Below are 25,256 nucleotides of genomic sequence, written 5' to 3'. Positions count from 1 at the left end.
ACTCTTAATCTGTTGCCATGATTAGTGACTAATTGGATGCATGAAAGTGATTCAATTAGAACAAGACTTAGTTTATTGATTTGCTTAAGCAATTGCATTAAAGTGAGTTGTTTGAGTAGAACTTAGCATTCTATGGCATGCTACTTATAATATTCATCATTGTCCATCTATGTTTGATCATGCTAAACACCCCCATACTCCTAGCAACTTGAATAGTTAATCTTATGATAAATAGTTTTTCCAAATGTTTTAAGAGTATCACTCTTTATAAAACATCTATAGAAATCACACCCATATCTAATATGCTTGATTTATTTCATGTAATTGTGAATGTTGTCATTCACTTATTGCATAGGTTTAATTATAATTACTTTGTTAATCTTAGCATCTTCATCACTGATCACTTTCATAATAAGATGATGAATTTGAGAGTGCCATGGATTATATGTGATTTAGGATTATTGTCCAAGTGATGGCTCCCACTCATTTTCATGATTAAGATCTTCAACTTGACAACCTACAATCATTAACGTTCATCAACGAACTTTCCATAGAACATCTTCTTTATTATCACCTTTAAGGCAACAATATTCTCTACATATATTTTAGTAGACTTCCTGATGATGCTTTGCTTGGGTTTCACACCAAACGACTCACAATGATTTGGGATACCCTAATTTACTTGTGATCATGGAAATTTACTATAAATTCTCGCACATTACACATGGATGCACATCCATGTTACCATTCTCAAGCTACGACCCATTGTTAGCTCGTGCTTATAAACGACTTCCTTGTTAAGGATGTAATCCTGGTTAAGGTTTGTTCTTGCAACATCAATTCTTAAATTGTATTTGTTTTCGCAAGTCAATTCAAGAATTAATCCTGTTACTTATCCAAGTACTTTGGATGGTCTTGGCCATAATCTAACAATCTATTACATAGATTTAGGTTTATTGGTACTACATACATACTTCACATGCTCTAAGCAAGTGAGTCGTGTGGCTATTCCATATCGTAGTGTCCATGATGGATTTAATTGTAGAATAATTCTCAATCTTTTTCCACCCACGTTACATTTTAGCTCATCCAGTTTCACCGAGTCTTGCTAAACTGTTTGCTGTGTGATATGGTTGAAAGTCTCTACTAGAGTCTTTCTTTTATGACTTAGTATTTAGCCTAGCTCATACTTAGTTCAAACATTTACTTAGTTTTATACATACGGGTCGAAAGTCTTTCAAAGTCCTTTCATTCATGTTTAACACGGCAAATTTCTTTACATGTTCAAACATTTTATTAAGTCTATACAATATATCTTAATACCCAATATGTACTAAGTATCATCTTTTGCTTGGTCCATTGTCGAAAATACTTTCAAATCTAAGCATTTAGCATTTGATAGTTAATTTATAAAAGAGTTCGTAAACTTCTTGTTGGACCTTACAAGATCGACTCTTGCTCCCACTTAACTTCTTGTTCATAAAAATTTCTACGTTTCTTCATAAGTCAGTCCTATTATTAACTTTATGAGAAAACACGTTCCAATTCCTTTAAGAAATGCTTCCTTCAATCCCATTATGGATTTATTGAGCTTGCTTTCAAATCTAGCATTATTTAGATTTTCAAATCCCTTAGACTATTTTCATAGTCACTTCCAAAATTCTATTTTTGGAAGGAGGTTTTGGTATCTTTTTGCTATATTTCATATGTGCAATTTTGCTAGAATAACCACGAAAATACTTGAGCATTCCGATTGGTAAGTAGGTTAAAATCAACTCCGTGAATTTAATTATATCCTTTTCAACCAAACTAGCTATGTATGTAAATACATTTCCACATTTGTTAGTTTTCTCCTTGAAAACGTATTTTCTATTGATGGGTCTTTCACCCCTTATGCAAATTAATCAATTTTTAAACATGATTTTCAAACATGAAGTCTATTTCGGATCTTATGGCATCTAACCATTATTTGGAATTTTAATTTTTCGTTGCTATCTTACAAAGCATTATTTCTTTACTATCTAATAGCAAATAGTATGCCTGTAAGTCTTAGAATTATTTCTAACTTAATAGAAAATTTATAGGATTCAATACAAGCCTTTGGTCAATTCTATACCTATACGGGGTTATTGCATCAAACACTTAGTTTCAAGGCGCTTCTAAAGCCCTTTGATTTTCTTGATCTTACTCTAACTTTTCAAAAGTTCTTTGAGTAATGAATTCTCTTTTAAGGCACTTGTAAAATCCTTTAGAGTATTTTTGATAATGTATTCTTACGAAGCCCTTTTAAGGTCTTTCGAGATTCTTAGTTTTAGTTTGTTGATAATTAATCTCGATGGTTATCGATTTCATTTTCCTCCCACTTGTCATTTTGGAAACGTGTTACTTTCTAGAAAGACACCACTTAGAGGAACAAACATTATGTTCTCATTTAGGTTGTGGAGGTAGTGTCCGTAGTCTCACTTGAAAGCTTACAAAGAGACATGTATATTATCTTTTGGTAAAATTCGTTGTGAAACAAACAGTTAGCTCCCACTTGAGCTATCTTAGCCTTTAATGAGCCATTAAGCTCCTACTAAACCACCTAGCTCCCACTTGAGTTTCATCTTTTCGTTTAATTCGTACTTGAATTAATAGATCAATGAGTTGTACTAACCAGCGTATAAAGCGAAAAGATATGTTGGTTGTCAAGCATTGACAATTTTAAGTTTCCAACTCAATACTTCATGTTTATCAAAACTACCTAGTATTTTGAATACATGATGTCCAACCGTTCTTTCGGACTTATAAAAGTCATTTATTAGAATTGTATTTTAGATTTGCCTTTCCTTTCTTTGAGAACCATTCTTAAAGATTTCCTTTACCAATCATGGAAAACAATATAGTTTGATTCGGAATTCTACAAATATAAGTGCAAAGTATAACCATTTATCAAGTAAATAACATAATAAGTTTAAAAATTAAAAGGTTTTCATGCAAATCTTTAATCTTATTAAACGTCTTATCCACAAATGAAATTTGACCCCATTTGGCAAGAATAAGTCGATTCCAAGATCTAAAGAAACAAAAAGTGGTTAAGCATGCTTTGGCTTGTCTTAACACTCAATCTCCCAAGGTAAGAAACTCTTTGCTAATGGCTCCAAGCCACTATTGGTTGAATAAATCTTCTTATCTAATGCTCTCTCAACAATTTATTCAATTTTAGGGACCTAGGGTTTCTATGTTTGTTGATTTAAGTGAACTTAATTAATCATCACAACATTCAAAATCCTAAACATGTATCTAACATAAAATTCGTATAGAAACCATCATAAATATATATCGAAAACATAAATAAAGTTGCGTTTGGCAACTAGCATGACCCCTTGAGTCTTTAAGGGACGACTTTTGCAACTTCATGGCTTCGTCTTCCAAGAACCTCCGTCTTCAAGACATGACCATAATTATACAAACACTAGTATCTACGATTAGGAATAATCTAAATATTAAGGTACAAAAATACTCAACGGTTCGCAGACCGTATTTAGATTTACAAAAATACATCACAGATCGCATTTCGTCCTTTGTTACAAGAAATTTTTAGGTGATTCAAGTTGAAGGTGAAAGTAGAGTTCAAGAGCTTTCTAACGACTAGTCACATGCCAAATTTGAGCAAGAAACGAAGAAGCTATGAACGTTTGAAGTTGAGCTGTCCAGGAGCAGGGGAGTTCGGCCGAACCTACACTGTGGTTCGCCCGAACCTTAAGGCAGTCTCAGACCTGATTTCTTGTATAAAGATTTCCGCCTCTATCAACGCCTCTTGAAGAGTGAAAACCCTCTTTCTAACAAGGTCAAACTCAAAAGTTGACCCGTCCTTTAGACCCTTGAAGAATTCTGTATAGGCAACTTCATTAGACAGTCCTTGAATCAGGATTCTTACCAAGTTGTACCGCCTTGATGAGTATTTAGGTTGTTTTTACCCTCTTTTCATAGCTTTCTTTCTTAATAAATGCTTAGTTTCATGCTTTTGCTCTTTGTTTTACCTTTTCTCTCTTATTTTGTTATTTTTATGCATTTTGATGGTTTGTCTAGTGTTTTCTATTTTATTTGTTCTCTTTTCGTTGTTGTTGGTATTGTACGAGGTTTGGGCCTCGATATTGATTATTTTCTAAGTTGGAAGATGCTTTTGGAGTAAGCTCATAACTTTGAGAAAGCTCAAGATACAAGGAAGTGGATGCTACTAGTTCTATCTCTTGCGCTCTCGAGCCATGCTCCTATAAAGGAGTGGTGTTGAACCCACCAAAATATCTCCTAGCTACTGGCCTTACCATCATGCACCATCCGGAGCGAGTTCACTATTGAGCGCACGAGCGGCAAAGAAATTCGGAAGAAACCCAGATCAGAGCAAGCGTGCAAGCCAGCCGCACGGGTGCGTGTGGCTTTGGCGCAGGCGCGCCTCCTCCCGCGCGGGCGCTCCTCCCCTGCTTTTTGGCTTTAATCGATCTCTTTTCCACGCCTAAGTAAATACCTTTCTTTAACCGATTTTTGTAAGATGTTTTAGACATAATTTTGATCACATTCTTAGCTTAGTTGAGAGATTCTCTTTCTAGATTTAGGGTTAGTTTAGGAGTAGATTTTAGAGAGAGAGAAAGTGAGGAATTTCAATGGTGATTGAGAGATTGAAGATTCAATGTTGACAATTGTGTTGAACATCTTCTCTATTATCAATGAGCATTTCTAACTCTATCTCATTTTATTGCTTTATTTAATATTCAAGTGTGTTTGGATTGATTTTGATGTTTGATGCTTGATTAGTGTAGTTGATGATGATTCTAGAGTAGTTGTTTGGCTAGGAATTGGGTGAAACTTGTATGATTGATTGTTATTAATTTAGGAATTGTGTTGATTAATTGTTGAGATTAAATTGAATAATGGAAATTGTGCATGTGTGTAATTCGATTAGGCCTTGTGATCACGGGTAAAAGTAGGTCGTTGGGACTACTAACCCTAACCAAATTAGAAATTTATAATACCTAAACTTACACTAAACTAGTTAGTGGCAAGTAAAGGGTCGAACCCAAAAAGAATAAGTGTATCAATTTGTGCGAACTAGACTACTAGGAAAGGTTGTGAGATAGAGAGAGGTTAAACTAAACACTACTAAGAGCAAATAACTAAAACTAGGGAAAGTGGAATCCAATCATATCAATGTATTAAACAACATCATACAAATAGATGAAAATGACCTGGATTAGGAACATCAACACATTTAACTCACTCTCGCACAATTAAGCATGTTAATTATCCTACTAAACTAATTCACTCTTGTGCAACTAGCCTAGCAAAGGTATGGAAGAATTTAGGGCTCTCAACCAACTCACTCTCGCACAATTGATTGAAGGCATAATTAAGAGCATAAAATCAATTAGCTAGAAAGATTATAATCCATAAAAACATAACCCATACACAATAATCAAGAAACAATTTCATACTAATCACAATCAATCATTCAATTCATTAATATAACCTTCATCCAATTCCCTAGAACAAGACCTAAGCTAACATAATGAAGAAAGACATGGAAAACAAGGTAAAATAAGAATAAAAACAAGATTAAACAAATAAACTAATTAATCTACTCAAATCAACAAACACAGAGCAAAAAAACTAAGGATAAAGCAAAGAAATAAAGATGAGAGAAAGTTAGAAAATGCTCATTGAATAGATGAGAAGAAGTTCCACAAAGTTGCTTCTTCAACCTCTCAAAGACTCCATGAAAATCCAAGCTTTCTCTCTCTACACTACTCCTAAACTAGAGAGAGAAAATCCTAATATAACCCTAAGAGAGAGAATAAAGTAGACTAAACTAATCTAATACTATCTAAAATAAAATGTTGATTCCAAGTTGTGAGAAAATAACCCCAAATAAGGTATTTATAATACAAGTTAAAATAATATAAAAGAAATTAAAACGAAATAAAACTAAATAAAACAATTAAAATAACTAAACTAAAAAACAAAAAAAACAAAACTACAAAAAAAATAAAATAAAAGAAAATGAAATGGAAAAAGAAACCCCCAAAACCCCCACGAATTCCACCAGACCCCTTTCTCCTTCCCTTTCGAACATGGTTACTCTCATTCTATCATCAACCATCATCCAAACAACCATCATCACCGTTCATCAACATTATCATCATCTAGCATCACCAAATTCTCGGCCTTTGGATTAATTGAAGGAATCGTGGCTGTCCGATTTTCATTAAGAGTCACGCGCGAAGCTCGTGAAATGGTTCGGTCGAACCATGGGTTGGTGCGGCCAAACTATGGGTTGGTTCGGTCGAACCATGGGTGTGTTCAACCACACCTCTTCAAATTACAAAACCTCAAAAGTTTCTGACTCGAACTTCGACCGAACTTTTATTCGGTTTGCTCGAACCCAATTAATTTGCGATTGCTCTTATTTTTGTCATTGCTTATGCGAATTGATGGTTTCATGGCTGATTGTTGCAGGTGGACGGTGTGGCTGGGTTGTTGTTGATGTGTGTGGTTGATTGTGGTGGAGATGGAGTAGGGGAGATGCGTGAGGTGGATTAAATGGGGGGGATTGGTGGTTCAGGTTGTTTGGGTGCGCTGAGTTGAGGTGGTGCGAGTAGGGTGAGGTGGTTGGTGGAGTCGAATTGATGGGTAGTTGATGGTGGAGGTTCGCAGGTGGTTGCGTGAGGTGGATTGAGTTGTTGTTGTTGTTATTGACGGATTGGTGGCTGGAGGTGGCTGTGGGCTGGTGTGCGTGGTGTTTTGGTGAATTGAGGGAGCAACTAAGCTACTCTGGTGGTTGTTTGGTGTGTGGAAGTGGTGGAGCAGGGGAGCTTAGTTGTGGCTGTGATAGGTGGGTGTTGATGGCTGCTGTTGGTGTTGTTGGGGGAAAGCAGGGAGCAGGGGATTGGTGTGTGATATTGGTGGGTGGTAGATTACTCAATTCTCGGACCTGAACCCGATCGACCAAGGACCCGAAAACACCTACAACCAAAAACAACACGAGGGGATTATCAAAAGATAAAATAAAGTAAAATAAAATAAAATAAGATAAATTAAGTAAAATAAAATGCTAAAACTAAATAAATAATAAAATAAAATGAAATAAAATAAAATAAAGAAAACAAACTAGAAACTAAAAGAAAGATAAATAAAAGGAGAGAAACTAGGAATTAATAAAACAAAGTTAATCTAAATTAAACTAAAAACTACAAAATACTCAAATAAAAAGATAAAAGACGAGAATAAGCAAAATAATAAAAATAAAGGATAAAATGAGCTTAATTATTGAAATAAGCAGGAAAAGTATTCAATAAACACCCCTAAAAGTGACATAAAAGTCACTTATCACCTTGAGAATTATGCTAGATTGCATTGTAATTGCTAATGACACGAATAATTGATTTAGGAATTGCAATTATCGACTTGTTTGGATTATGAATCTCTTAGTTTGTTATTCGTAGAGACATCTAGCTTAACGATTAGGAGATAGCTCTTTGATTCCAATTGATTGCTCTTATAATTAGTTTTCACAAACTTTAATTGGCATGTTTGTCCCAAGTTGTTGCAATTGTCATGAATACTTGTTGATCCCCATTCTTAGTGTTTTATTTGTTTGGTTGTTTGTTTCTTAGTTGTTAGTGTTCTCTCTTTACCTTTGGCTTCGACCTAGCTTAGGCATCCAAATTGAAAGCACTTGAATATTACCGTTCCTTTGGGTTTGACCCTTGACTTGCCTTTATACTTGTATTTAGGTTTGTTAAGTGTTTATAAATTTAGTTTGACTGAGGGAGGACTAGTCAACGACCTAGGTTCACCCCTCGTCAAAATGACGTCGTTGTCGGGGGACGGTGTCTATGTTTGAGTGTTTTTGATTGCTTGAGTCTAGGTCTTTGTATGTAATTTTATTTTATTTTATTTTTGCTTGTTTTGAAAGGAAAAAAATGAAAAGTACCTGGTTTTCTCAATTTGAGAATGAGCCATTTTGGGTGTAATTTAATAGACTAGAGAACTTCATAAGTTACCATGGTTGTGATCTTTGGGAGGCTTGCGAGATTTATTATCGTGATTTGGATTATCAAACTAAGACATTATTGAAAGCATGTTTAATATGGTAGATTTCGAGCATTGTCGATCGATGATACTTGGGACTTTTATGTATGGTTTGCTAGAGATACTTATGATCATGGTTATGGTTATTCAAATGTTTCTATTGATAATTGTAATGTTCCATGTTCCATGTATGATGAATCTTGCATTCCTAGTTGTGCCCCCATTCCCCATTTTGATGATGCCACTCATATCTCTAATGTTGATTCCCGTATGCTTGTACATGATTCCTTTCCCCATGATGCATCTCAATGCTCTTCACCTTTCCAATCTATAGAATCTAGCTTTGAGTCTCCTCATGAGATGAGATATTTGGAGATTATGAGAAGCCAAATGGAAATGTTGAAAAAGTTGGAAGATATTAGTGAGGGCGTTCCTAGGAAGAATGAGGAGATGGAGAGTCAATTGTCATCAATGTTGGATGTAATTAAAGTTTCTACCACATTGGTAGATATGGAAGATGATGATGATGATGATGATTGTTTTGAAAGCTCTAAAGCATGTGAAGAGAATTTTAGAGAGCCTATGAGTGAGGAAAAAGGATGTAGAGATGGATGTTCCTAAAGAGAGTATGCACCTTGAACCTCCTTCCCAATTTGAATTTCGTTCTATTGAGCCAATAGATGGAGTTGAAGAGAAACTAAATTTTTGGCTTCTCTTAATGCTGAAGAAATGGTAATTTAAGTTATGAAGGATGGGAAATTGCAATTTTTGAAGAGTAGAGAACTGTGAGGAAAGAGAGAGATGATGAGGAGGTTGAAATAGTTTTCATGGGAGATTGGATGTTTGAGGGTGATGAGGAACAAGAGGTTTTGAGTGTTGAAAAAACAATTAGTGACTCAATTCCCCCACCTACCTCCCTTGATTGGGATTTCATTCCTCCATTCCTTCATTTTGAAAACCAATCTTCTTCCACCCCATCTCTTTTGCATGATAACCATGGTTGCTTTGAGGGTGAGGCCTTGAGCTTAAATGATTTTGATGTAGATGAGGTTCAATATGAGAGGGCAGAGGAGGTAGAGATTACTTTTGATGATTAAGAAGATGAGAGTAAAGTGTTTGGTGCAGTTGAGTCTCCAACTCCTATCTCAAAACTTTAACCATTACTTTCCTATTTAACCTTTGATGACCCCTTCTCTTCTACATTTTCCACCATTGATATGGATGATGACTTTTTGGAGGGAGATTTCACTTCTCATGTTTATCTTGAGCTACCTCCCAAGTTCGACCCTCAACCCTTTGATGAGCTACCTTTGAACCTTGATGATGATTTGAAGCTTTTGAGAGCTTTTAGGGTGTGAAGTTTATGAGGAGGATGTGATTGAGAATGAACTTAATTTTAATGATGATGAGTTGGAGGAAAGCCTTTTGGATGTGGGTTCATTGGATGAGAGAGCTTGGGTTTCAATGGATAGTGGTGTAAGTGAGAAACCAATTCCTATTTCTTCACCTTACACCTCCATTTTCAAGAAAGCTTGATCTTGTTCCCTCCTATCCTATGTCATTACCTTATTTTCTCATATCCCCTCCTTTTGAAGAGCCTTTAGTCCCCCAAGTGCCTCATTTGAAGACTTTTGAGGATGATGGTGGGATTTACAACCAAAAATATTTTGTTGAGAAGAGTATGACTTCTTCTTTTTCTTTGATTTCGCTTCCTTTTTCTTATATTCATGTTTTTCCCTTCACTCCTTCTTCTTCTTGGCATACCTCTTCTCAACCTTTATAGGTGTGCGTTTTGCTTGTTGCATGCCTTCACGTGATGTGCATACCTTCTATCTTATGAAATGTGTAGTAGTGCATTTGACAAGCTCTTGCGTGCGTTGAATTATTATTTTCTAGAGCGATTGAGCTAGGACCTTAAGCAAGCCTTTCTCGGAAAGTAACCCATGTTTTATTTCTTTCATTTTCTTTTCTTTTTAGAATAGATTTTCTTTCATGGAAATGTTTCTGTGCCTTTTGCTAGGTACATGACTTGATGATATACTTTGGTGCATTGGTTTGATTCAAGAATCAAGGAAGATTGACTCCTACTTTTCTAGCATATGGAAAACAAGATTAAATTCTAAATGAACTTAGCTTTAAAAGGTTTAATTTGGTCATTTGCGGGTATTTAAACCCACCTAATATCCGATAATATTTTTCCTTGCTCTTTCTCTAATAGTTGAATGCCTTGTTGGACATGTGTTAGTATTGTTGGATTGATCTCTTTGCTTTCCCCTCCCATGGATTATTTGATTTATGTTTGAGCATGTTGCCTCATTCAAGCTTGGGGGAGGGTATTCTATCATGTTTGGTGAGATTTTGATTCAATTATGCCATGCACATTTGTATATGCAATTCCATGTTCTTTTATGTTGAAATACCCTAAAAAGATTTTTGTTTATATCAAGGTAAATTTGCAATGTGTTTTGTTTTGTTCTTGCTTTGGACTTAATACTTTTGGACTTGTATAGTTAAATGCTTTTCTTCTTAAATGGTAACAGTGTGCACGGTTTGACAGTATCTTTGGTTGATTCTAGGATATAGTATGCTAAGGTAGTCCTTTAGAACTTTTGAGGCCTTGATGCCGGTAACATTGTTCTTGAAAATTTGCAATTGCTCAATTGTGGTGAATTTGAATCTAATAGTGAGTTTTTCCTACAACCATGTGAGGTTTTGTTCTTTTTTAGCCTTCTACATATTTTGCATGAGTGGCGCATGGATCCTTGGCTATTATGTACTTTATCTAGAATTTGACTTTCATCTCCCGAGATCGCAACCGAGACATTTAGGAAGGACAAAGGCATATTTTCGGGGTGGTAAATTTTACTTTTCAAGGATAGTTTTCATTTCTTTATTTTGGGTTTTCATTTGCCTTCTTGCTAACCATTTGAGCCATATACCCTTCTTTTCAAGACACATTTTTAGATCTTGAGCCTTTTGTTTCATTCTTTTTCCTATCATTGGTTTTTGTGAAGCATTTAGTCACTTATGTTGGAGTTTTAGTGGATGAGAATGATTGTTTGGTTCTCATAATGAAATCAAGTTTATGTTGTAAATATTTTGTGAATAAAAAGCAAATGCAAAGTTGAAAAAAGTCGTTCATAGTTAAAAGAGGCGAGGACAATGAAAGAATGTGAAAAAATTGAAAAAAAATGAGAAAAGGCAAATCAAATTCATAAAGCTTTGACAAAATTGAAAAAAGTGTAAAATGCGAAAATTCAAAAAAATATTTTGATGTAAGTTTCTTTCTCCCTATTTTCAGCATTGACGACAATTCTTTGTTCAAGCTTGGGGGAAGCGTTCTTACGCTTTTTATACATATGTTTGTGATTCTTAGCTTTGAATAAGCTTGGGGAAGTTGTGTTTTTGTTTGGTGCTTACTTGGTTTTGTTGCTGAGATTTAGCCAATCTTTGCTGCACGATTTAGAATTACCACCAAATTTCAAATTTTAGCCTACCTTGACCCTTCTCTCCCTTACATTACAACTCTTTCCAAGACCTTTTGACCTTTGTGGTTGAGTCACTAGTTGATGGAGGGAGATGTAGGTCAAGTTTATAGAGCAGCATGCAATTGAGATGTCGAGAAACATCAAATCTATTTCCTTTTCCGGTTCCTTTGAGGAACTATAGAAATGCTTGCTAAAAGTAGATTTGAAGCCAATTGGGAGAATGTGCTAAATATGTTTTGAGATGAAAGTGACTTGAGTCTTGATAAGTTCTTTATGCTTAGCATGTCCTATGTTTCAATCAACCTTAGATATCTTAGAACGTGCACTCCCTTACTTGTTTAGAAAGATTTGCATTCATTTATGCTTGTACATTTGCAAAAAGTCCATTCATGAACATTTGTTTTCTTTCCTTTTACTTATGCTTCTTTTTCATGCTTTGCCTTGTTTGTTTGGTTTGTGCGAGATATGGGTTAATCTCTTAGGAAACCCGTACGAGAGCATCACTCGTCCTCTAGAGCGTTCTAGAGGTTTAAATGGCTTATCAATTGTTGCTAAAATTGATCGTGATTCCTACGAAAGTGAGTTAGTGTATATTCTTGTCCCCTCTTTTATTTTTGTTTGTTTGAATAAGCTCATCATTTTCTATCCCTTGGTTTTGTTTTCCTCAAGGACGAGCAAAAGTTAAGTTTGGGGGCATGTGATGAGTATTTAGGTTTTTTTTAACCTTCTTTCCATAGCTTTCTTTCTTAATAAATGGTTAGTGTCATGCTTTTGCTCTTTGTTTTACCTTTTCTTTCTTATTTAGTGGTTTTATGCAATTTGATGATTTTTCTAGTGTTTTCTTCTTTAATTTTTCTCTTTTCGTGGTTGTAGGTATTGTACGAGGTCCGAGCCTCGATATTGATGATTTTCCAAGTTGGAAGATGCTTTTTGAGTAAGCTCATAGCTTTGAGAAAGCTCAAGATGCAAGAAAGTGGATGCTCCAAGTTCTGGCTCTTGTGCTCTCGAGTCGTGATCCCATGAAGGATTGGTGTTAAACCCACCAAAAGAGCTCCTAGCTACTTCCCTTACCATCATGCATCATCCGGACCCCGCGGGTTCACTATCGAGCGCATGAGCGGCAAAGAAAGTCGGAAGAAACCCAGATTAGAGCGGGCGCGCGCCTTCTCCTGCGCGGGCGCTCCTCCCCTGCTTTCCGGATTCAATCGATCTCTTTTCCGCGCCTCTATAAATACCTTTCTTTAACCAATTTATGTAAGAAGTTTTAGACATATTTTTTATCACATTCTTAGCTAAGTTGAGAGCTTCTCTCTCTAGATTGAGGGTTAGTTTAGAAGTTGATTTTTGAGAGAGAAAGTGAGGAATTTCAATGGTGATTGAGAGATTGAAGATTCAATGGTGGCAATTGTTTTGAAGATATTATCTATTATCAATGAGCATTTCTAACTCTATCTCATTTATTGCTTTGTTTAATATTCAAATTTGTTTGGATTGATTTTGATGTTTGATGCTTGATTATTGTAGTTTATTTGTCTATTTTATATAGTATTTTATCCCCGTCCCTTGGTCGTAATTCGTAGTGTTTTTGGCTCTTTTAAGCCATTTTTGTTACTAATTTGTGTTTTAAAGTGTTTTCGTAGTTTTGGTTGAGTTTTGTAGGGTATTGCACTTTTGGAGCATTTTCCCGGGATTTTATGGAGCGAATACGAGCATTGGAGGAGCACGACTACTTTTCGTAGCCCAAGGCCGGTTAGAATAATCAAACCGGTGATTAAGGGCTCGACATACGAGCACAAAGGCATTTGGACCGAGTATTCAAGACCCGAAGAGGAAATCCGGATTGGGCAGAAGAATCGAAGCCCATCAAAGTCCAAGAATTAGCCCAAGTGGTCTTGCCCGGCCAAAGATGGTCTCGCCCGAAGGCGGGGCGGAAGAAGAAAAGAAGTCCTTCGCCCAAGCTCGCGCCCGGCCAGGCGCGAGAGAAGACCTCTAATGGAAAAAGGCGGGCCCGATTGGGCGCGTGTCTTGAAGAGCTTGTTTCCGGCGATTTTTACTTAGTTTCTAATTAGGATTTTAGGAGCTTAGTATAATTACGTTTTGGGTTGTTTTTATACGATGGCTCTCGATTATTCTCTTTTAACTTCTTTTATCTGTTCTTTTAGACTTTCTCTCTCTACTTAGATTTATTTCTTCTCTTATTTTCTCTCTCTACAACTTTACACTTTGTTCTTGATTCAACTCATTATTTTCATTTACTTTGGTAACGATTTCTTCTCTATTAATTTTAGTAATTCTATTTCTTTAATTCATCATGTCTTGTTTAATTGCTTTGATTAGTTTAGATTTAATTATGCGTGAGTAGTTTTCTTCTAGGGTTTGTGGGGATCCATAAATATTATAAAGGGGTAATTTATTGTTGTTGATTGTCAATGCTTAATTAATTTCCTATTGATTGATTTAATGCTATGCAACTAGACTTGCGCATGTCTTTTATGTATCAGTTTAGAAATATTGATTCGAGATTCGAGAGATGAGGATTGATGTTTAGGCTTAGTTTCAATAGGCATGTTATTTTATAAATGGTTAATTTGAGATTCGAGTGATTAGATTTAATACCGGTAGATTAATTATGTGATTGTAATACGTAGCGAAAGCCCTTTATGATCTGATTAATTGATGCATTAATGATTGATTATTATGTTTTACCCTAGAATGTCATTTATTGGTGAACCTATGCCCTAGGCCTTTATTTCTTGATTTTCTCTACCTTAAATCTTAGTACTTTAGTTTCCCGGCCCTTTCATAATATTATTTTGTTACTTAATAATTTAGATTGCTTAGATTAATTAGGAATAGAAAGACTTGTTTCATGTGGATTCAACCCTACTTCCCTATCTACTTTAGTTAGAGGATTAAGGTAATAATTTTGATTAGGTGATACGACTTTAGCTTGTCAAAATTTGGCGTCGTTGCCGGGGAAAAGGTTTTATTTTTATTTCTGATTGGTTTTTTTTTTTTTTTTTTTGTAGTTTTGATTATTCCCTCTTGTATCAGAGAACGTTAGTTCTTTAAGGCAAGTCTCATATTTGTCTTTTAGTTCTTTGTTTATGCTCAGGTGTTCCAGATCAGGTTATATTCCATTCGATCCTGAGATCAAGCGCTCTTTCCATAATTAAAAGAATCTTTACAGGCAAATCTTGGCGGAATCTGGGGATAACGATAATCACAGAGACCCCCCAACTGATTTTAGTGATTCAGAAGTTCCTTCAGATTAAGAATCAGAGATGACCACACATAAGAAGCTCAGCGATTATTCACAGCCGTCGCTGACCAATTTTCCACATCTCACTCCCACTCTTGCCCTTAATGGAGTGTAATTCGAGATTAAACTCAATTTATCACGATGATCGAAAGGAAGCATATCAGACTACTGTCAATATTGCAATACCATCAGGCAAGCGGGGGTCACACAGGACCAAGTCAGGGAGATCCTTTTTCCTTTCTCTTTATGTGGAAAAGCTAAATTATGGTATAATGGTTTGAATAGAATTGCACTTGGTATTAATAACAGGGAGACTCTTGTTTTAAATTTCTATAATAAATATTACCCTGTAGAGAGGACAACTTTGCTAAGGAGCGCAATTCAGAACTTTGCTAGAGAGCCAGATGAAACTTTATATGAGGCTTGAGAAAGATTCAAGGATCTGCAGAGAAGTGTCTCCACCATAATATAGCATAGTGGCAGTTGATCCTAGCCTTCTATAATGGGATTTCAAATTCATCTAGAACGATTTTAGATTCTGTAGCTAGTGGGAGGTTATGAATCTTAATGTTGCTGATGTTGGTCAGGTTATCGAAGATATGGCAATCCACAATTCCCAATATGGGAATCCAAGAGGCTTTGCTAACAAGGGGAAACATAGTGTTGACACCGTTTCCTTTTTGCAAGCTCAATTAACCTCTATTTGTCATAAATTAGATAATCTTAGCACTACAAATATAGCTAATGTTTCTGATATTAATAATAATTCTAATGAGGCTTTCTGTGAAAATTGTGGAATTATAGGTCATTGGGAACAAGATTACACGAGTTCCGTGGAGCAAGTTAATGCCTTTGAAGCCTATAGGCAGAATGACCCATACTCCAACACCTACAATCCTGGGCTCCAGAACCATCCATATCTTTCCTACTGGAGCACCAATGTTCAAAACCAGCCACCTCCACAACAATCACAAGCACCACAACAACCACAGCAGAAATATTACCATCCCAATGCTGGTTAGAAAAACCAACCACAACAACCCTCCTCATCTTCTGACCCTTCTTTAACAGAAATTAGAGCAATGATATCTAGTATGCAAAAGCACATGGAAAGTAGAGATGCTCAAATTGATTGAATCATAGCCCATAATAAAATTCTAGATGATCAAATTGCACTGTTTTCCTCTACTCTACAAGCCCGTCAACAAGGAACCCTACCATCGCAGCCAACCAGGCCTACAAATAAAGCTTTTGCAATTACTCTGAGGAGTGGTTCACAATATGATGGGCCCCCTATGCCTAGAGATGATGAACCTGTTTTAATGAAAAATGCTAATCTTGATTCTGTTAAACAAAACAATGTTACTAATAGCTCTATAAGGCTCAAGAGCATTATTAATATTTCTGATAATACATTGTAGGGTACAAGTCTAGGAAAGGTAGAAGCTCAAGACAAGAGAAGTAATGCTTCTCCATTCCACAATCGTCATTTATAAACAAATTTAGATAAGCAGTTTGGTAAGTTCCTAGGGATGGTGAAAGATTTGCAGGTAACGGTTCCTTTTATAGAAGTAATTACACCAAATTCCTGCATATGCTAAATTTATCAAGGAAATATTGACTAAGGAAAAGGTCTATTAGTGAGGTAGAGATAATCGCTTTTAATTTACTGTAGAATGTAGTGTCGTACTACAAAATAAATCTCCACCTAAACTAAGAGATCTTGGTAGTTTTTCTATCCCATGTCATATTGGCAATCTGATGATTGATAATGCATTATGTGATTTGGGAGCTAGCGTTAGTGTCATGCCATTGTTTGTGTGTTCCAAGCTAAATATGGGTAAATTAAAAGCTACTAATATTACTCTGCAAATGACCAACCGTTCTTTTAAATACCCCCTAGGTGTTTTAGATGATGATCCTGTTAGAGTAGGTAAATTTTATATACCTGTTGATTTTGTTTTTCTTGATATGGATGAGGATTTAGAAACTCCAATTATTTTGGTTAGACCGTTCCTTAACACCATAACACTACAGGAGCAATTATAGATGTGAAATGCGGTAAACTAACACTATAAGTAGGGAATGATAAAATTATTTTCAATTTGAATAATACCCCTAAAAGCCCAATGACAGAGGAGAAGTGTTTTAGTATTGATGTGGTTGATAATTGTTCTAATAATCCCCAAGCTCTTGTTAAAGATCCCTTGGAGGCGGTTGAAAGGAATGGTGTCCTTCGAACAAGTGTATTATTCTAATAGTGGGTTCAGAATTATTAGAAAGCTAACATATTCAGTAAGGTCAAATGATCGGAATGCCTGGGTGGAGGCCGCTTCCGATTAGTATTATTAATGCCTAATTAATATTACAGCTTAATCTTAACAGAACCCTTCGGTTCACACCCAAGCAACTAACGAGCCGAAGCGGCAAATTAATTCGAAAGGAATTAATGAGTTGACCGAGTAATTTATATTTAGACGTCAAAAATTCAAGCTTGGAGTGTCGAAATCGATCGCCAGAGAATCTCAAATGTCGAGCCAAAAATTTAGAAATTGGCAAGACGGGAAAATAATTCAAGTAACAAGCAAAAACACTAGCCACGAAAAAACAAGGGAAGTGCGCCAAATAGGAGCGTGCCACATGGCAGCACCCCATGTGGCAGAACACGGGGCAGCACGGGTGGCAGCCACCAAATGGTAGCTGCTACGTTGACAGCAACCAAGTGGAAGCGTGCCACGTAGGTAGCACGCCATGTGGCGGCGTGCCACGTTGGTAGCTCGCCAAGGTGGCAACAACATGTGGAAAATAGTGGGTCATGGACCCGGGTGACGGGTCATGGACACGGGCTAAAAGAAAGTGGCCCAACAAAACCCAACTTGGGGCTCAAGGTTGGGTGACACATGGTTAGCTCACAATGCATGTGAGTTACCTTGGGGACCAAGTCAGAAAGTGGTCCTCACCTAACAATCTGACACTTGTTACTTGTTCCTTGATTTATTTAACTAAGGGTTGAATTCATCAATCTTTCCATGTGGGATATTTTTTGTGAAAAAGTCCCACATTGAATGATGAGTGGAATTCACAAGGAAGCTTTCCTTATAAATAGCTTAGGCATGGCTTGGGATTACTTGCTTGAGTAAGAGTTTGAAAAGGGATCACTAGTAGTAAAAACCTTTGGACTCAATAGTTGACAAAGGTATCACCTTTGTGAAAGCCTTTGAACTCAATTACTCGGATTTTTTTGTCGGGTCTTGCTAACCCCAAGACATTGGTCCTAGTCGGTGTTTGAGTTGTGGGTGGATCATCGTAGAAGGCTTCGTAATTTTGAAGCTATCTTTCAAGAAAGAGCCCTAGTGGTCGGGCGAAGCACGCTTCAAAGGTAATCTTATTATCTCAATCTTGTCATTAAGTTAATTATGTTTATGGTTTTATTTATTGCGAGTGCGGTCTTGTTTTTTGGTTTGATTCTGTGGTGAGTCGGACTCACCAAACCCCAACAACGGTATCGGATCCTCGCTCGTTTATTTTTAAAATTATTTTTTTTTCAAGGAATTTTTATAGCTTAATTTTTCTGATTTTAAGTTGCTAATTAGATTAGTAGCTCGTTTTATCCATTTTAACCTCGTATTAGAGCTGACTTCAGCTCTCGAACCTAGATTTCGACCAAAAATTAAAGAATCTTGGGTGGAAAAGGGATTCTGGAAATGGTTTTACCCTTTTAGGACTCGGTTTTTAGCCAAAAAATGACTAGAAATGCACTTTTCGAGGGATTTTTCGTTTTGAAGAAAAATTTTATGTCCTTCTAACCTTGATTAATTGCATATTTATGGTGGTTATGTAATTGGTTTAATCCTTATTTTATATGCAATATTAAACCACTTTTGGCATGATTACTTGGTAGTAATTTGTGTTTGAAAGCTTAGTTTTATTTTTTTCACATAATTGCAAATTAATTGCATTAGGTGTGAAATTGTTATTCTTTGAGGCTTCTAAGTACTAAAGATTCAATTTTTAATTATTTTAAGTGATTGAAACTTTGAGTTACTAAATTCCATGAATTTTTGTTGAACTTTGCTGATTTAATCATTTTTTAAGTTGATTGGAATCATAAAGTTTGAAACTTGTGATAGAAACTTGTTTATCTTCATATTGGAAGATATAATTTTTCAAGGATTCACAAGTATTAAAATTGGAATCTTTGTTGAACTTATGTTCATTTTTCTAACTCCATTTTATTTTTGTCAAAATCTCAAGATTAATTTAAATTAATAGTGAGTAATTGCCCTCTTATTTTTGTTGCACCAAGTTAAACCAATTTTATTAAAGAGTGGTTCTTGGAATAATTTTTGGTTTTATGCACTTGGATGAATTTATTTAAGTTGGACTTGTTATATTTTTATTTTCCCTCAAAATTAATTGATTCTAAAATTAATTTAGAATTGCTTAAATATGTCACACAAAGTCAGGATTATTCCCGATGCAAGAGCACCAAATCGAGGTCTAAGAGCCCCAAGCATGCTCTCGGCCAGCCGGGTTGCTCACGCAACCCACACCGGGCTGCCGAGGCGGCTGGGCGCCTCGAAGTGGTGCGTGTGTGCGGGGGAGCTGTTGTGCGGCACCATGGCACCATGGAAGCCGCCTTATGGATGGCCGTGGGTAAGCCGTGCGTGGGGCTTGTATTGAGTGTGTATGTGTGCGTAGCTTGGTACAAAATTAAGGGTAATATGCGTAGACTTTGCTTGTAAAGCAATGTGGTGCAATGAGATCGTGCGAATTGTGTGCGAGTTATGGGCACTCCAAGTCTTAGTGCTAGGCACTTGGATATTTTGGACTACGTAATTTTTGCTTAATTTGTCATTTTAATTATTTTGTTTTATTTAATTAAAATTTTGGAGGCCAGGCCTCGGGTTTTTGAGCGACATTTGCAAAAATTTTATTTTGGCAAATAATTAGGTTTTACCGGCTAAATTAATTGGATTAATTGAGTTGGATGCGGAATAGTGGGAGCTTCAAATATTAATTGCGCTAGTTTACATAATCGGTTAAAACAACTTTGACTAGTTTTAATTAGGCGTGTTAATTAGATTAACCACCTAGATTAGTTACTAGTTATCGCGTGTTTATGTATGGTTACTTGTTTATCGTTGTTCTAAAAGCTTAATTAAGTTAAAGACCTTTTGAAGACTTTGACAAAGCTATGAAGTTCTAAAAGAAGACCTTCTGAAGACTTGAAGAATTCAAGGGGTCATGCTAGTTGCCAATATGCATCAAAGTGCTTATGCTCTACATATTAATGATAATTTATATTTGAATTATATGTAATTAGATGCATGTTTAGGATTTTGAATGTTGTGATGATTAATTAAGTTCACTAAAATCAACCAACATAGAAACCCTTGGTCCCTAAATATTGAGTAAAATTGCCATTCTAAAACAACACTTATCAACCTATTGAGAGTAGTGATGGGCTACGCCAAAGCCAGGCCTCACTATTACTCCCTAGACTCATAAGGCATACCGGGTATGCAAGTTGGTTTTGGTTATACTCAACGATATGAGTGATGGAGTCCTAACATGTTGTGGCAAAGTGAATAAATTGTTGAGAGAGAATTAGATGCGACGATTTATTTAACCAAGAGTGGCTTGGAGCCATTAGCAAAGCATTGCTTACCTTGGGAGATTGAGTGCTAAGATAAACCAAAGCATGCTTAGCCACTCTTTGTTTCCTTGGATCTTGGAATCGATTTATTCTCGCCAAATGGGGACAAATTTAATGCGTGGATAAGAGGTTTAATAAGATTGAAAATTTGCATGAATACCTTTTAATTTTCAAACTTATTATGTTATTTACTTGAAAAATGGTTATACTTTGTACTTATTTTGTAGAATTCCAAATCAAACTATATTGTTTCTATGATTGGTAAAGGAAATCTTTGAGAATACTTCTAAAAGAAAAGTAAAGCATTTCTAAAATACAATTCTCATAAATGACTTTTATAACAAAGTCCGAAAGGACGGTTGGACATCATGTATTCAAAATACTAGGTAGTTGCAAACTCAAATTTTCAATATTGACAACTAACATATCTTTTCTCTTAATACATAGATGAGTAGGACTCATTGATGTAGTAATTCAAGCGTGAATTAAAGGAAAAGATGGAACTTTGTTTTACGGCGCATTGGATGCTTAGTTATGCCTAACAAAGTATAAAAGTAAAAGACTCTTAAAGAAATGGTTCTTAAAAATTATGAGATAAAGTATGATAAGAAATATAGGAAATGAGGAACAAAGAAAAGGAATGAGATTCCATTTTGCTAAAGAATTCATATTATTGAAGTTAACTTAGCAACTCATTATCTTCACAAAGTATCGGATACTGCTTGAGTGTTCCACTTTGAAAGTGACCTCAAACTATTGAAGATAAGCTAAGTTATCAACTTACAAGCTTAGAATGAAGCAAGTGGTGCTACATCAGTTGTAAGGTCGTATGCTTTGTTTAAAGACCTTTAAGCTAAGGCTGGAACAAATAAATTGTTATTGTGTTCCATAATCAGCAATTGATCCGTTTACTCACGGAAAGACTCACATTCAAAGCAATGAGCAATAGTTGAAAATTTATTTTAATGACATGGTTGTCTAAACCATGAGTCAAGAATGCTTGATTATAAACAAACATTTTCTTAACATGATAAACTGGAAAAAGCTCAAAGTCATGGGCATGATTTGTGTTCCGAACATCTTTAGCAATATGGCCAATATCACATTGATAAGAACGTACTCAAGGCTCTATTAGATAGGCTCTTGATAATTGATCGATTCGAAAACGTTCTAAAACTAGTAAGTCTTACTTGTTGAAACCGACAAAGTAAAAAGCTATTGTTCTTGGTATAGACAATTGACTCCGAAAGCTAAAGAGGAGTAATTTACTTAAACGTTTCACAAAGAATTTGAAAGAATATGGCTATATTCATTAAATGTGAACAAACTTAACCTTGAATAGTTCAAGAGTTTAGTGAAGTATAGAATCGACTTGGCAAGATATCAAAACGTCTAGATTAGATCGAGTAATGTTTTCTAGAGCCAATCATGACCATCACAAAGTTATGAAATTGAAATTTTCATAAATTACTCTACAAAGAACATATTGTGTCTTCACAGAGACCTCGATGCCATTTAACAATGACTCAAACAATGATGGATCACATCTCTTCCTATAAAGGTGTTAAAGAGTTTCAAAAACGACTAATGTTACACTAACAAAAATGTCAAAGCTAAGAAAGGACGCCATCTTTAGTTATGGATAGAATTAACTTCTAAATGTCTTTTCATGTATATGTCTAAAAACTCTTAGCCACGGTGGGAGTTCACTGGCTCAGTGGGAGCTCACCGGCTTAGCAAGAGCTAGGTAGTTGAGTGGGAGCGTAATGGCTCATTAAAGGCTAAGAAAGCTCAAGTGGGAGCTAACTGTTTTTTTTACAACGAACTTTTACCCAAAGACAATATACATGTCTCTTTGTAAGCATTCAATTGAGACCACGGGCACTACCTTTACAACCTAATTGAGAACATTAGTTTATTCTCTAAGTAGTGTTTTTTTGGAAAGTAACACATTTCCAAAACGATAAGTGGGAGGAAAATGAACTTGATGACAGTCGAGCTTAGCAACAAACTAGAACTGAGAATCTCGGAAGACCTTAAAAGGGCTTTGTGAGAATACTTGATCAAGAATACTCAAAAGGACTTTACAAGTGCCTTAAAAGAGAATTCATTTCTCACAAAACTTTTGAAAAGTTGGAGTAAGATCAAGAAAATCAAAGGGCTTTGGAAGCGCCTTGAAACTCAGTGTTTGATGCAATAACCCTGTATAGATATAGAATTCACCAAAGGCTTGGATTGAATCCTATAAATTTTATATTAAGTTAGAATTAAACCTAAGACTTTCAAGCATACTATTTACTATTAGGTAGTAAGGGAATAATGTTTTGTAAAATAGCTACGACAAATCCGAAATTTCGAATAATGGTTAGAGGCCATGAAAATCTGAAACAGACCCCATGTTTGAAAATCATGTTGGAAACTTTATTAATTTGCATGAAGGGTGAAAGACCAATCGATTGCAAATAAGTTTTCAAGGAGAAAACTAACAAATATGGAAATGTATATGCATACATAACCATATTGGTTGAAAAGGATATAATTAAATTCACATGGTTGATTTTAATAAAAACCTATTAACTAATCGGAATGCTTATGTCTTTTCGTGATTGATCTAGCAAAATTGCACATATGAAATATGGCAAAATAGATACCAAAACCGCCTTCCTAAAATGGGATTTTGGAAGTGACTATGAAAATAGTGTAAGGGTTTCTGAAATTATAAATAATACTAGATTTGAAAGCAAGCTCAAGGAATCCGTCATAGGATTCAAGGAAGCATTCCATATAGGAATTGGAACGTGTTTTCTCATGAAGTTAATAAGAGGATTGGCTTTTGGAGAAACATAGAAATTATGATGAATAAGAAGTTTAGTGGGAGCAAAAGTAAAGGTCCAACGAGAAGATTACGAACTCTATTGTGAAATTAATATCAAATGCTAAATGCTTAGATTTGAAAGTATTTTCGACAATGGACCAAACAAAAGACGATACTTAGTACATATTGGGTATTAAGATCTATTATATATACTTAATAAAATGTTTGAACGTGTAAAGGAATTTACCGTGTTAAACATGAATTTAAGGAATTTGAAAGACTTTCAACCCATAAGCATATAGCTAAGTAAAAGTTTGAACTAGGTATAAGCTAGGCTAAATACCAAGTCAAACAAGAAAGACTCTAGTAAGAGACTTTCAACCGTATCACATAGCGAATAATTTAAGCAACACTCAGTGAAACTAAATGAGCTAAAATGTCACATGGATGGAATAAGATTAAGAAGTACTCTAAAACTTAATCCATCATGTACGATATGATATGGAATCGTCGCAGGACTTACTTGCTTAGAGTATGTGAAGTATGTATGTAGTACCAATAAACCTGAATCTATGTAATAAATCGTTAGATTATGGCCAAGAACATCCAAGTACTTGGATAAGTAACAGGATGAGTTCTTGACTGGTGGAAACAAACACAATTTGAGAGTTGATGTTGCAAGAACAAACCTTAACAAGGATTAGATCCTTAATAAGGAAGTTGTTTATAAGAACGAGCTAACAATGAGTCGTGACTTGAGAATGGTAGCATGATTGTGCATCCATGTGTAATGTGCGGGAATTTAAACTAAATTTCCATGATCACAAGTTATTAGGGTATCCAAAATCATTGTGAGTCGTTTGGTGTGAAACCCAAGCAAAGCATCATCAGGAAGTCTACTAAAATATATGTAGAGAATATTGTTGCCTTAAAGGCGATAATAAAGAAGATGTTCTATGGAAAGTTCGTTGTTGAACGTTAATGATTGTAGGTTGTCAAGTTGAAGATCTCAATCATGAAAATGAGTGGGAGCCATCACTTGGACAATAAATCCTAAATCACATATAATCCATGGCACTCTCAAATTTTAACATCTTATAACGAAAGTGATCAGTAATAAAGATGTTAAGATTAGCAAAGTAGTTATAACTAAACCTATGCAATAAGTGAACGACAACATTCACAATTGCATGAAAGAAATCAAGCATATTAGATATGGGTTTGATTTCTATAGATGTTGTATAAAGAGTGATACTCTTAAAACATTCGGTAAAACCATTTAACATAAGATGAACCATTCAGGTTTTGGAGTAATTTAAAATTTATGCAATTTTTTATCACTCCGTTTGCTATTTAATTGTGGTTTAGAATTAAATAATGAGTCCATTCGATTCTTGAAATATTCAAAATAGGGTATCAAGACCTGTCTTGGTAAGGAAACACCTATTAAGTGAACATTAAATATTATAATCGAAAATTATCCCTAATCGAGGTCATTTAAACGATGGACGATTAATGAAACAAACACAATTTGAGAGTTGATGTTGCAAGAACAAACCTTAACAAGGATTAGAGCCTTAATAAGGAAGCCGTTTATAAGCACGAGCTAACAATTAGTCGTGGCTTGAGAATGGTAGCATGATTGTGCATCCATGTGTAATGTGCGGGAATTTAAACTAAATTTCCATGATCACAAGTTATTAGGGTATCCCAAATCATTGTGAGTCGTTTGGTGTGAAACCCAAGCAAAGCATCATCAGGAAGTCTACTAAAATATATGTAGAGAATATTGTTGCCTTAAAGGCGATAATAAAGAAGATGTTCTATGGAAAGTTCGTTGTTCAACGTTAATGATTGTAGGTTGTCAAGTTGAAGATCTCAATCATGAAAATGAGTGGGAGCCATCACTTGGACAATAAATCCTAAATCACATATAATCCATGGCACTCTTAAATTTTAACATCT

The sequence above is a fragment of the Chenopodium album genome, chromosome 1 (genome assembly GCF_948465745.1).
Source record: "Chenopodium album chromosome 1, dcCheAlbu1.1, whole genome shotgun sequence".
Taxonomy (NCBI): Eukaryota; Viridiplantae; Streptophyta; class Magnoliopsida; order Caryophyllales; family Amaranthaceae; genus Chenopodium; species Chenopodium album.
This window is presented reverse-complemented; position numbering follows the sequence as displayed.